Source organism: Bos javanicus, chromosome 14 (genome assembly GCF_032452875.1).
Source record: "Bos javanicus breed banteng chromosome 14, ARS-OSU_banteng_1.0, whole genome shotgun sequence".
Lineage (NCBI taxonomy): Eukaryota > Metazoa > Chordata > Mammalia > Artiodactyla > Bovidae > Bos > Bos javanicus.
In genome coordinates this window covers 10,930,311-10,943,788 of record NC_083881.1, presented here as the reverse complement: position 1 = coordinate 10,943,788, position 13,478 = coordinate 10,930,311, and the positions used below count along the sequence as shown (strand labels likewise).

The window sequence follows — 13,478 nt, the reverse complement described above, 5'->3', positions numbered from 1 at the left end:
TGGGGTCACAAAGAGTTGGACACGACTGAGCCATTTTCACTTTCATTGCCATAGAGCCCATAGATGACACAGCTGTGCTATGAATCCTGCACTCAGATTTTAAAACTGTTATTTTCTTCTAACATTAAAACCTTTTCCAGGATATTATGGTTAATATTTTCAAAATAAATAGGTCTCCAAAAAAGAGGGGATATACCTACACATACAAATGATTCATTTTGCTGTTCAGTAGAAACGCAACATTGTAAAGCAACTAACTCCAACAAAAAAATAATTTTTAAATAAATCAAATTAAATTAACAGGTCTGTAATCATAGCCTTCATCAGAGACAGCATCAGTGCAGAAATGAGCATGAGATTGGAGAACCTGAATTCAAGGTGTAGGATCTTGAATTTGTTAATGATCCTCTTTGAACATCATTTTCTTCATCCATAAGGTGGCAAAAAATAATAACTAGCTTTCAATGATATTAACACAGTCATAAGCCCTGAAAGACTTATGTCCTGTATGATGTAAGTCCTATATGAAGCTCCTGGAATGCAGTAGTTACCCAGCAAATGAGAGCAACTGCAGTTAGGATTTAAGATCACTCCTTCCACATGGGAGAAGGCGGCATTACTGCTCTCAGAAGGTTAGGAATGGACCTACTGAAGAACTCTAGAACATACGAAAGGGACGAAAAACATCCTGAATGAAATGAGTGGAAAGAGAAGGCCGAGGACATTACCCAAGTATCAGATATGAGCTATGAGATTTACTTAGTTATGCCATCTAACCATTCCAATGACTTGATACAGAAGATGCTATGCATTTTTGCCAGAAAAGTAAATTAAAGCTTAGAAAAGTTAATCAATTTGTTTCAATTCACCATATGGTAAATGGCAGAACTGAGATTTAAGTTCAAGTCCCTCAATCCCAAACCCATTGCCCTGAACCATCCCACGTGGCATGCCAATTAATGGGGAAATAAGTTCACAGGTGTTTCAATGCATGTTTCCATATTTTTAATATCACTAGAGAGACAGAAGAACTAGATTTTCCCCTTGTCTCTGCTACTAACTAGATATGCAACCACTGCCCTTTTCTCCCTCTCAGCTCCCCTGTCTCTAAAGTGAAGCAGTAAGTCTACATGATTTCTAAAGCCCTTTGCAGCTCTAACATTTTATGAGGAGTCTTCCCCCCAAAGAACTCTGCTGGCAATACAAAGCGAAGACATAGCACATATGTACCAAGTCCCTTCGTTTATGTTAAATTCCACATTCCTGCAGCGATGTGTAATGTCTGCTGCCCTTCAGTCGACTCCATCCTCCGATGTTTGTTTACAATCATCGGGGCATGAACAGCTATTTTTAAACCTGGCTTTTCATGTACGAAGGTTAAAACTCAAACTGAATTTGATTTGTTGGAGAATTCAAATCCTCAGGATTATGGCAGGAAAGAGAGAAATGTAAGTCACTTTAATTACCCTTTGACTCCCCTTCTCCCCACCACTGCCTCCCCCTAAATTCGACTAACAAAGATGCCATTGGCTAAGCTGACTGTATCCAGGGCAGAAAAGCCTTTACATTGGTGACTGATGACCAAAGGTCTTGGGGGTGTTGACTTTATATTTTTGTTCGAAACAACAGGAAGTCATGTTGTAGAAGGCAGCTGGCTTGGGATGCAGCAAATCCAGGGATTTGCACAGCTGGCTAAAGCGAAACTTCTAGTGGTCTCATTCAACTGTGTGTTTTTATCTGTCATGCTCTCTTTTCAAAAATATAGGCTTTGAAGCCAGAGAGATGCCAGTCCATCACTTACAGGCAGAGTGAGCTGACAGCTTGGTGCATACTAGGAATATAACAAATATGTCTTCCTGCTTCTTCCCGTTACTACATAGAGCTTGTTTTCAATGGGGTGGGGGTGGGGGGGTGGGATATCTCTCTAGATGCCAGACCAAAACATAAAGAGTTCTGGGGCTGCTGGGGTTGCCTTCTTGGTTGTCTCCCTACCACTGAAGCCTGGAAGAGTAGTTTCAATAACCACAGCAGTTTCAATAACTATTAGATGACTTACAAGGGTGTACATTCCTGGACCCCTTTAGAGAAGGATAAGAGAGGTTTGTTACAGAAATGTTGCATAAGATGGGGAGCCACTGCTAATGAGCATAGGGAATTCTCGGTGAGGACAAAAATGTTCTGAAGCTGATTGTGTTGCCAGTTGCACAACTCCGTGAATATCCTAACAAACATTATACACATTAAATATGTGCATTATATGGTGCATGAATTATATCACTATAAAACAATTTTAGGAGACCTTTTATCCCCTCCAAACTGTAAATGTTCATGAACCCCACCCCCTGTATTTAGGCTGGAAATTTACACTAGTGATCTGGATAACTTGTGGAGCAGCTGGTAACTGAATGGGCTGGGAGAAAAGGGCCATAGGGGGAGGAGTGCACATCCCATTCAGGAAAGAGATACCCCCACAGTTCCAACATAATGAAGACAGGCTCTGTCCTTCTCAGTATGTAGATTCAAGACAAGCCTTATAAAGATAAAGAAGCCTGATAAAGATAGCCAGGCCTTTTCCTTACAGACTGACCCATTCCAAACCGTACTATGACAAGCTGTCCAATGAAAAACCCTTGACCTCCAACGTAGCTTCTGAAATCATAAGTTTTCAGTGTTGCCAGGGATTCCTGAGACCTGATGATCGGAACAATTCTTTCATATCAGAAATCACATCCTTTTCATAAGGTACATACATACTGCAGGCATATTTTTAAATGATTCATTTATACATCCAGCAAACATTTTCTGTTTAGCATTTACCAAACAGGAGCTTTCCTGGTGGCTCAGTGGCAAAGAATCTGCCTATCAGTGCAAGAGATACAGGAGACATAGGTTTGATCCTTGGGTCAAGAAGATCCCCTGGAGGAGGAAATGGCAACTCACTCTAGTATCCTTACCTGGAAAATCCCATAGACAGAGGAGCCTGGCAGGCTACAGTCCATGGGATCACAAAGAGTCAACACGACTTAGTGACTGAGCGTGCACGCGTTTACCAGACATCAAGCTAAGTCCTAGAAACCAAAAGATAAAACCTGGGAATGAGTTAACACTTTCGGAGCCTGCCATGTGCTTCCTAAGGATTTGACCTGGTTAGTTATCCTAATAACCACTGAAGGCAAAGACAAATATCAACACTGCCCCCATTTGACAGAGGAGAAAACCGAGGCACAGAAAGGCTGAGGACCTTCCTGAAGGTCACACCATCAGGGAGAGAAAGACCGAACATCATTACACTGAGGCCGGCTGGCTCCAAAGCCTGTGCTGTGGACCTGTTCTCTTACCTCCTCGCACATGCAAGTCAGCCCGAGCTCAGCCAAAGGGCAAACACCTAGAAACAACACAACAGTGAGCGCTGCCGGAGGGCTGAGCAAGGAGCTGCTGGAAGGGTCACAGTGTTCACGCACCAACTGCCTCTCAGCAGTTTCGAGTTGAAAACAGAGGGAATTTTCTCCATCTCTCTTGTCTCTCAAATGAGAAAGATGTTACCTGCCTGTACCACAGCTTAGTCATCACTGAACTTGATCCCACATCTCTTAAGTCCCGAAACAATACACTTCCATTCACTGATTCAGAAATGTTTGTGTCAGACACTGTGCTCTGTTCACTACACCCTACTGCACATACCAATTATAATTCTGAGAAATTATTTTAAGCAATGTAAAAGTCAGACATCATTCTTTATTTAGCTGTGCAAGGATCATATTGTCCAAAGACAACTTTACAAATACATTAAGTTACTCCCATGAGTCATGGGAGTGGAGGAAAAGAATGACAAAAAGGAAGGAGAGAATGAAACTCTCGCTTGGTGTTACTATGTACTGGGATTATTTCTCCCCATTATTCCAAGTACTCTTCCAAATTACCCTATTAAATGTAATGCTTGGCCATTTTGTTAAATGATGACATGGGCTCAAAAAATTTTAAATGATTTTGCACAAATTTATAAGTCTAATAAGTAGAAAAAAATCTAGATTTGAGCCCATTTTTACTGACTTTAAAGTCCAAATTCTTTTCACATTCATGCTGATTTCCAAGCTCAGTAATTGGAGAAGTCATTGAATAGGAGGCAGTAGGGTGGTTAAAATGACCTTTCTTTCTCCCAGCCCTACCTGTCTACAAACATAAAATGTCATCTTCAAACTCTATTTTACTACTTCCTCTTTTTTTTTTTTTTCCTTCAAACATGCAGCCTCAATATGTCTTCTTTAGCACAGCCAACTGCCATGGAGCCTTGAAAGCAGATGACCTGGCCAAGAGATCTTATCAACGGATTTTTAATGAAGAGTTCTTTTCTGAATGCCAAGTATAAGAGGTGAGACAAAATGGGCATTTCCAAATGTTAAAGAAAGCCACAGATATCCTTAGGCACTCAGATTTCTCAGTCAGGCTCCCTTTGTCCATGCCAAAGGTCACTCTGAGCTGACACCCAATGACAGACATTATTTTACAGTGGCTCAAGGCTTTCTGCAGATACATACATTCCTTTTCCCCTTTCTAACATATTCTCTTGAGTCAGCAGTCAGTATGTATTGCCTTACATCAGATACAAAGATGGTGAATTTATATTCTCTTCATAATTTTTGAACAATAATATTTTTTAAATTTTCAGCAGATTAATGATTGGTTTATTCCTGCTATCACTTAGCTCAGTGGTCCCCTAGCTTGACTACACATTGGGATCACTGGAGAGCTTCAGAAAGTATCACTGCCTAGGTCTCATCCCCAAAGGCTGTGATTGAAATAGTCTGGGAGCAGTCTGAGCTTTAGAAATGTTTAAAGATCCCCAGGTGATTCTCCTGTGCAGAAAACTTGGGCACTCCATTAAATACTGGTCTCATCATTAATTAATTAACCAACTCTAGGGGGAGGGTCATTTAGCTTTCTCTTCCCAAGCTAGAATTGCTTCTTTCATAGCTCCCCCAAAGTATAAGACAGGGAAGGAGGGAGCACCAATAAATCATTACTGAGCTGGCTGAATTGATCTTTGGAAACTGTGCTGGGAGAGGCTGTACGAACAATTGCATCCTGGGACAGTGAGTGGTTAGAGAAAGAATATATCTTCCAGCCTTGTGTTCCACAAAACCTCCAATTCCCAAAGGAACCTAGAGGCAGAAGATAAGAGGGGTAGCAGTGAGCAATGAGGTGAGGCACTGTTGGGTTACGCCATGTAAAGAGTTGGTAGGAGTCCAAGCAGAAATAGCCACCCCAACTGTGACTTGGTGAAAATAAGTGACCAAATATAGTAAGTCCCGTACTCACAACCTTCAAGTTGTGAGCTTTCAAAGATGCAAACATGCGTTCCATCAGCATCAGGTGTGAGTGACACTGCAGCTTGCCCTGCGTCTCCTTCACTGAAGATTCTTCAGCTCTGCCATCCACCCCCCCTCCTCCAGTAACTTCCTGACTGCTCACTCCATGCCAGTCCCTGTGTGCCAGCTCTTGTACTATACTTTTCAAAGGGCAGTGCTGTAAGATTTAAAGTATTTTCCTTATTTTTTGTGTTTGATTTTTATGTATTCTTTGTGTGAAAAGTATTAGAAACCTATGATATTACTGTGCTATATAGCTGACTATGTTAGTTGGGTGTACCTAGGCTACCTTTATTGGACTTACAAATTGGACTTACAAATGCACTCTTGGAACAGAACTCATTCATATGCGGGAAACTTACTGTATCCAGAAACAGGCAATGCTGAGAGGACCTCTGAGGGTTCATTTAGAGGGATCTGGCCATGGCAGGAATGTTTGGCTTATCTCAACAGGGAATGTCAGAGCCATCCATACGTGAGCAATTGTAGTTTTGCTGGATGACTGTTAAAATCGCAGCACTTGGAGGCTGCTATTATTTGAGGCTTCCTGTCTCGGACCTAAGACAGTGCTGCCCACTCCTGTTGGGTTATTCTCATTTCTCTCTTCCATTCATTCTGTCTGGCAAAGTGGGTACTTGAACCCGGGATCTTCTTGGGGTTTGACCTTTTCACCTTTCTCTAGACACAAATGAAGACCCTAGCCCTCACATTTTGAATTTAGTATGTGAGTACACAGGTGAGAGCCAAAGAAATTCCACACTGGATTCAATTCTAACTCACCTACTTCATTCCAGTGTTGGCCAGAGGACCCTCTAATGGGCAACTGAATGCTTATTCAGTGATACTCAATAATATTTCAGTTTATATGTGTTCCTTATGTAAAATCCTATGGGTGAAATGATGACCACTTGGCGTGATTGGGAAATAGTTTGGTCGTTGATCATATCAGGACTGTAACCTCACCCTCAAACTGTACTGCAAACATGTAAGAGCAACTACTGTGTTTCCAAGGACTGTGCTGGATGCCAATGATTTAATAAGAACCAGGCAGAGCTCTTGCCTTTAATGAAATTAGAAAGTAATGGAGAAGAGAGACATGTAAATAGATAATCAAAATATGGAGTTTGCTTGCTCTGATCAAAAGAAGTATAAGGTTTTATGAAAGCACAGAAGGGATTTCAGTGATTTCTGTTTTTCTGGGAGAGTCAGAGATGGTGTTAGAGATCTAACATTTGAACTGAGTAATAAAAGATGAGTTCTTCGATGCACGATACTGGATGCTTGGGGCTAGTGCACTGGGATGACCCAGAGGGATGGTATGGGGAGGGAGGAGGGAGGTGGGTTCAGGATGGGGAACACATGTATACCTGTGATGGATTCATTTTGATATTTGGCAAAACTAATACAATTATGTAAAGTTTAAAAATAAAATAAAATTTTAAAAAAAGATGAGTTCTAATAAGAATTACATTCGTAGAACATTCTATAAAATGCAAAGTACTTGCAGATCCATCTTCATAGAATAAAAGCTTCATAAAAGCAAGGATTTGTCTATCGTATTCACCACTGTATTTCCAAAGTATTCAAGGAACACTGAATCCATTATTAATTTTGATTCTCATATCCTCCCATGCTTTTGGGAGGAGGTACAAGGGACAAATTTCAAAGGGAGAAAATAAATGCACAGAGACAGCAAATTCACAGTCCATGACCTCATGGAGTTCTGACCTGTAGACATTCCAAGAAAAGAATCTCAGTACACTCTGCCAATGGCTATGCTGGCTATACTAAGGGGAAAAGGAAACAGTCTGCCCTACATAATACCTCACAGTGTTGCATTTAGTACCTTAGGACATTCACCATAGCTCAGAGTCTGGTCATCTTTGTAGGTTTATTTTATTAAAAACAGGCCCCATCATTCAGGGCCCTGCATTAGCCTAGTTTGTGAGACTGCTAGAACAATAACTGATTAATTTGTAATGAAAAATTACCATTATGGGAACTAAAATATTCACCTTTCATGATCAGCCTGTCCTAACTGTCACATTTGAAAGTGAAAGTGTTAGTTGCTCCATCATGTCTGACTCTGTGTGACCCCATGGACTGTAGCCCACCACGCTCCTCTGTCCATGGAATTCTCCAGGCAAGAATACTGGAGTAGGTAACTATTCCCTTCTTCAGGGAATATTCCCCAGCTGAAGATCGAAGCCAGGTCTCCTGTATTGCAGATAGATTCTTTGCCGTCTGAGACACCAGAGAAGCCCAACTTTCACATTTAGTTGATTACAAATAATTATCATGATGGTTAGAACACTCACACTCCCATTAGAAGACTTTTCTTCTTGTATAGGAGCAGAAATCATCAACAGCAGAGAGCTTAATCAGTATGGAATCAAATGTACTGAGTGCCTAGAAGAACTCACATAGTTGTTGTTATTTCTGTTCAGTCCCTCAGTCATGTCCAACTCTTTGCGACCCCATGGACTGCAGCCCACCAGGATTCCCTGTCCTTTACCATCTCGCAAAGTCTGCTCAAACTCACATCCATTGAGTCGATGATGCCATCCAACAATCTCATCCTCTGTCACCCCCTTCTCCTCCCACCTTCAATCTTTTCCAGCGTCGGGGTCTTTTCCAATGAGTCAGTTCTTCACATCAGGTGGCCAAAATATTGGAGCTTCAGTTTCAGCATCAGTCCTTCCAAAGAATATTCAGGGTTGATTTCCTTTAGGGTGGACTGTTTTGATCTCCTTACAGTCCAAGGGACTCTCAAGCATCTTCTCCAACACCACAGTTCAAAAGCATCAATTCTTCAGTGCTCAGCCTTCTTTATGGTCCAACTCTCACATTCATTCATGACTCTGGAAATACAATAGCTTTCACTATATGGACCTTTGTTGGCAAAGTAATGTCTCTGCTTTTTAATATGCTGCCTAGGTTTTTTATAGCTTTTCATAGCAGAACTCAGCCTGATACACGCCCCTCTCCACTGGGACAACTGCACCAGTGGGACTAGACTACACGTTATCTGCTACTTGACCAGTGGCCTTACATAATGAATCAGAATAATCAAAGATCATGAGCTAAAGCACCCTCTCCTGGACAGTATTTCTCTTTGCTTCCCACTGCCATTCAAACAAGTTCTAATCAACATTTGCAAGGCTGGAGGTCATTATATTCCTTCAAGGTGACCACAACAACATTGTGTACTAAACACCTACATTATCTCATTTAATCTTCACAATTATGTGGCAAGAGTAAAGCTGGTAGCAAACGAGGTCTTGAGAGATTAAATAACTTACTCCAGTGACTACAACATAGATGGCAAAATGCAAATTCTCTCTGAGTCATTTGAAGTCCATTTAAGATTTCCATTGGAAGTTCGCTTCCAACACCATCCACGTGGGGAGACAAGGCATGCATGCTTGACCAGAAGACAGAAGCCCCCAGAAAGCTATGCTGGAATGGGTCAGGAAGCATATGCTGCAAGAGTTCTGAGGAGGAGGATGTCGTTATGGGCCATAGTGGACAAAAGTTTGGGAGAGAGGTGATTTTGAGTTAGGAAACATTTCCTGTCTTCAAATGTTAGAACATAAAAGGTAAATAAACAGAGGGTATATGAGCCATACTTCCCTCTTCCCACAACCACAGCAGAACTGTATCACATTAGTCCCAGATACAACCTCAGTTTCTTTCAAAATACATCAATCCACAGCATAACAGCCACAACCCTTGGCATAGCACACTCATTAGCAGTGAGCCACATTTAGCATAAAAGACAGAATTCATCATCTCAAGATTGGAGGCTAAATCCACAAGGTATTAAAGAGGATCAATGATTTGGTCTCTCTGATGGGAAAAAAAAGCAACAAATTAATTTAAGTGTGTGTGTATGTGTATATGTATGTAAACTATCCAGAGGTAGTCAAGTAATTACAAAATCATTATGTGATGATCTTTTTTTAACTCTTAATTTTTTGGTCATGCCACACAGCATGTGGGATCTTAGTTCCCCAACTAGGGATCAAACCCATGCCCCTGCATTGGAAGCATGAGGTCTTCACCACTGGACCACCAGGGAAGTCCCACATCTTTGGACGGCAGGAGAGAGTATCATTTCAGACTCACCACTTCTACAGCAGATGCTCCACTCCTAAATAAAGCTGATATTAACCCCTAAAGAGGACCAATAGTTTTGGATGAACAGTACTGATACGGATCAGATCTGCAAAAATCTGCTTAGGGTTCTTTAAAAGCAAATTATGCCTGATTCAGCTTCCAGAAAAACAAGTCATTTCTGATCAAAATGTAAAGGAGACGTTCTTGCTAAATCAAGTCTCTACCAAACCATCCATCCCGAAAGAAGAAAGGAAGTCTGACAAGGGAACTAAGCCAGCTCATTTGACCCACTGACTTCCTCAACTCTGATCCCAAGGAAGAAGAAGTAAGGTCTCAGCCTCATTTAATCTTTCCGTTTAGGGGCATGAGAAATCCAGTGGAGTCATGACTCTATTTGCTCATTCATTCAACATCCAACAAAAATGCATGACTTTATCTATGCATATTCATTCACACATTTGGCAATTTAGTAATTCATTAGCAAGTATGTGCCAAGAACCTATACTTTTCTAGACGTTCTGCTAGTAACTGGGGATATAGAGAGGAAAACAAATTCCTGCCTTCAAGGAGCTCACTGTACAGTTGGGCAGATGATGACTGAAAAAAATGAATGACAACTGAAGAAACGATTGCAGTATGCTGTGAAAAGCCTGGTGATAGAATTATGCAAAATGCACGGCAGAAGCCACAAACAATAGAGCCCCCAGCCCTACGATTTGCCAAAGTCACTGTCTATGTACAGGACATTTTTCAAGGCATCCAAGCTTCTCCAAACCATGTAACAATTTATTTCCAGATTCTGAGAGCTTAGTAGAAATCCCACATGCTCCAGTTATATGTAGGTTCCAGCTTTTACATACATCACACCTCTCCCCACACTTTAGTCAATTTGATGCTACTTACTCCTCTACCGCTGCCAGCTCTACTCTGCTCCAAAATCATTGGACAGGACTGACTTAGAAAAAGGTAAAATAAAGATTCAAATTAAAGAAAGAGGTAAGAATTAGCATTTATATGTATTATGACTATGTATCTGGAAAACTCAAAAGAATAGACTGAATAACTATTAGAGTTAGTAGGAGAATGCAGTAACATCCTGAAGAACTTCCTATACAAATGCAAACAACAACCAGTTAGAAAGTATAATATATGAGAATCCCATTTATAACATAAGTAGTAATAAATTTCCTGGGTGGCACAGTGGTAAAGAATCTACCTGCCAATGCAGGAGACACAGGAGACATGGGTTCAGTCCCTGGGTCAGGAAGATCCCTTGGAGGAGGGCATGGCAATCCACTTCAGTATTCTTGCCTGGAAAATCCCATGGACTGAAGAGCTTAGCAGGACAGTCCATGGGGTCGCAGAGTTGTACAGAGTCATACACTACTGAGCACAATAATAACTTAACAACAAATGTCAAGATTTATGTTACAAAACTTTTGATGAGACCAAATATTTAAAGTGATGCCTGAAAGATACTATTAAGAAGAGAAAGGGGCTAAGGGGACCATAAGGATATGGTCCCATAAAACCCAAAGATGGGAAAGACCTCTCAAAGAGAGGTGTGGGTGTGGTCTTTGTCTAAAAAAATAAAATAACATTTACAATGGAACTGTTCCAGCTAGGACTAAACATGACAGAGATAGTTCAAAAGGAAAAAGGCATCTGGAAACTTCCATGGGAACAAAACATATTAAGAAAATTGCTGCATAGCAAAAACAGTCCCTTTCTTACGGAAAAAGGAGGAGGATATGTTATGCAATGATAAACATGCAGAACAGTATGCAGAAAAATACTCTCTAAGGATGTGAACTGTACTGTAAGAGACAGCAAGAGACTAAAAGCAACCCACTTTGGCATCAATAAAGCAATGATTAAATTACAATACATAGATACAGTGGAAATCTTTCGTGAGTTTATGCACTTTTTATCTGTCCCAATTTGGAAAGATCTCTGTGATTATATTATTCTTTATTTTATTTTCAAATTTGTACTGTTGCAGATTTGGTGCCCTGGGAAGTAGGCTCTATGATGACAGGAACAATGTCTCTTGATTTCACTGCTGTATCCGCAGCCGTCAGGACAATGCCTGGGACTCCACTGATGTGTGACAAGTATACCTTCAATGAAGAAATTCATTGAAAATGTTTAATAATCACCTAGTAAGTTCCTAATAAATATTGGCCAAGATTGCTGGGTTCTTTTTTTTTTTGGAAAGAAACTCATCCGTATAAAGCTGACAAAGTAGATACTACTGCACAAGCTATCATAACCAGCCAAAGAAAGCTGCTTTCAAAACCTGCTGCTGAAATGTCTCAGGGCACGGGTTCAGGGAACTTCCTTACTCAAGAAGCTCTTTCCTGGAATATAGCTCTATTAAAAGACAACAAAGTCAGCAGCACAGCTGACACCCCGTTTCCTCTCTGTCCATTCTTGAGGCCTTTTTTTAGATGTCAGGCCTCACTGACTTCTCTTTTCCCATCAATCTGTCACTCTTTCAACGCGCGTCCCCGCTTACAGGGAGTGCCCAGGGCAGTCACACCACTGGCCTCCTTGCCCTTCCTGCCAACTCTGCAGCAGAGCAAGTTCATGGTATCTTCCCATCTTAGAGGCTGTCAGAGAACTGGCTGGGCCCAAAGAAATTGCTGTAGTGTTTCTTTGCAATGGGTGTTTGTTTCCTCAATTGTAATGGCGGCTTCCCTGGTGACTCAGATGGTAAAGAATATGCCTGCAATGTGGGAGACCCAGGTTCAATCCCTGGGTCAGGAAGACCTGCTTGGAGAAGGGAATGGCAACCCACAATGGTATTCTTGCCTGGAGAATTCCATGGACAGAGGAGCCTGGAGGGCTACAGCCCACAGGGTCACAAAGAGTCAGACACAACTGAAGCGACTAACACCATGAACTTGCCACTGTACTATGAACGTCACACATTATTGCATTTATTCCTCACAACTATCTGTGAAGTGGACACTGGGTGACTATTATTTCCTAAGAGGCAGAACTCGAGGCCTAGAGAATTCCAAGGCAGGACAGGACATGAATTATAGCCTCCCAATTTCAAAGTTCAGACTTTAAACCAGCACAGAGATTATATTATCATCTCAGTTTCACTTCAAATCCTTCCCCAAGACTGATTAGAGTCCTCAGCATTTCCTTCCTGGAGAGGGTAGGCAAAGAGAAGAAAAAGTATTCATAAAAAGCAGTGGGAATGACCTGCAACAACCCCTGACATAGAAAAACCAACAGCTACCTTTGGATAGACTTCTGGGCAGATGGGGTGCGTATCTGACTTTGGTTACTCAGGACAGCACAAGCTTGGCTGTTATGGTTGGGTCAGGTCCAGTCAATGAGGGAACAGCAAAAAGGGAGTTTTGTATACTATTGGTGGAAATTTCAACCAATACAAACTCTTGAAATGCAGCTGTACAAATTGTGTGAAGAACCTCATATTGTCCATATCTATCAACATAGTGATGCTAATCACCATGACAAACACTTTAAAATATGGAAAAGGATTCTTTTATCCACTCATGACAGACATACCAGTTAGCATCTGTTATTAAGACAGATGTGTTCTAGAGCACTAGGAAAGCAAAGATGAGCAAGGGAGGACAGAATCCTGTCTTCATAGAGACTGATTTAGTGAGAAAAATAAGAAATACATGTTGTTGTTCAGTCTCTAAGTCATGTGCGACTCTTTACAACCCCATAAACTGCAGCACCTAGAGTTTGCTCAAATTCATGTCGATTGAGTCAGTGATGCCATCCAACCATCTCATGCTCTCTCGCCTCTTTCTCCTCTTGCCCTCAGCCTTTCCTAATATCAGTGAGTCTACTCTTTGCATCAGGTAACCAAAGTATTGGAGCTTCAGCATCAGTCCTTCCAAGAATATTCAGGGTTGATTTCCTTTAGGATTGCATACTTAAATATATAATAATACCAACCAACTATCCATAAGTGCTAGAAAGAAAATGAGCCTCCAGAGGAAA

At 41.2% G+C, this 13,478-nt stretch overlaps 2 long non-coding RNA genes across 2 annotated transcripts in view; one reads left to right on the top strand and one right to left on the bottom strand.

The window, feature by feature from the left end:
• LOC133260338 (uncharacterized) overlaps positions 1–13,478 on the bottom strand; it is a 591,714-nt gene that overhangs the window by 280,645 nt on the left and 297,591 nt on the right. The window lies entirely within an intron of this gene.
• Positions 1,291–11,668, top strand: LOC133260335 (uncharacterized). Its single transcript, XR_009740756.1, has 3 exons — positions 1,291–1,448; positions 4,247–4,369; positions 11,488–11,668. It is a non-coding gene; the product is annotated as an uncharacterized LOC133260335 (long non-coding RNA).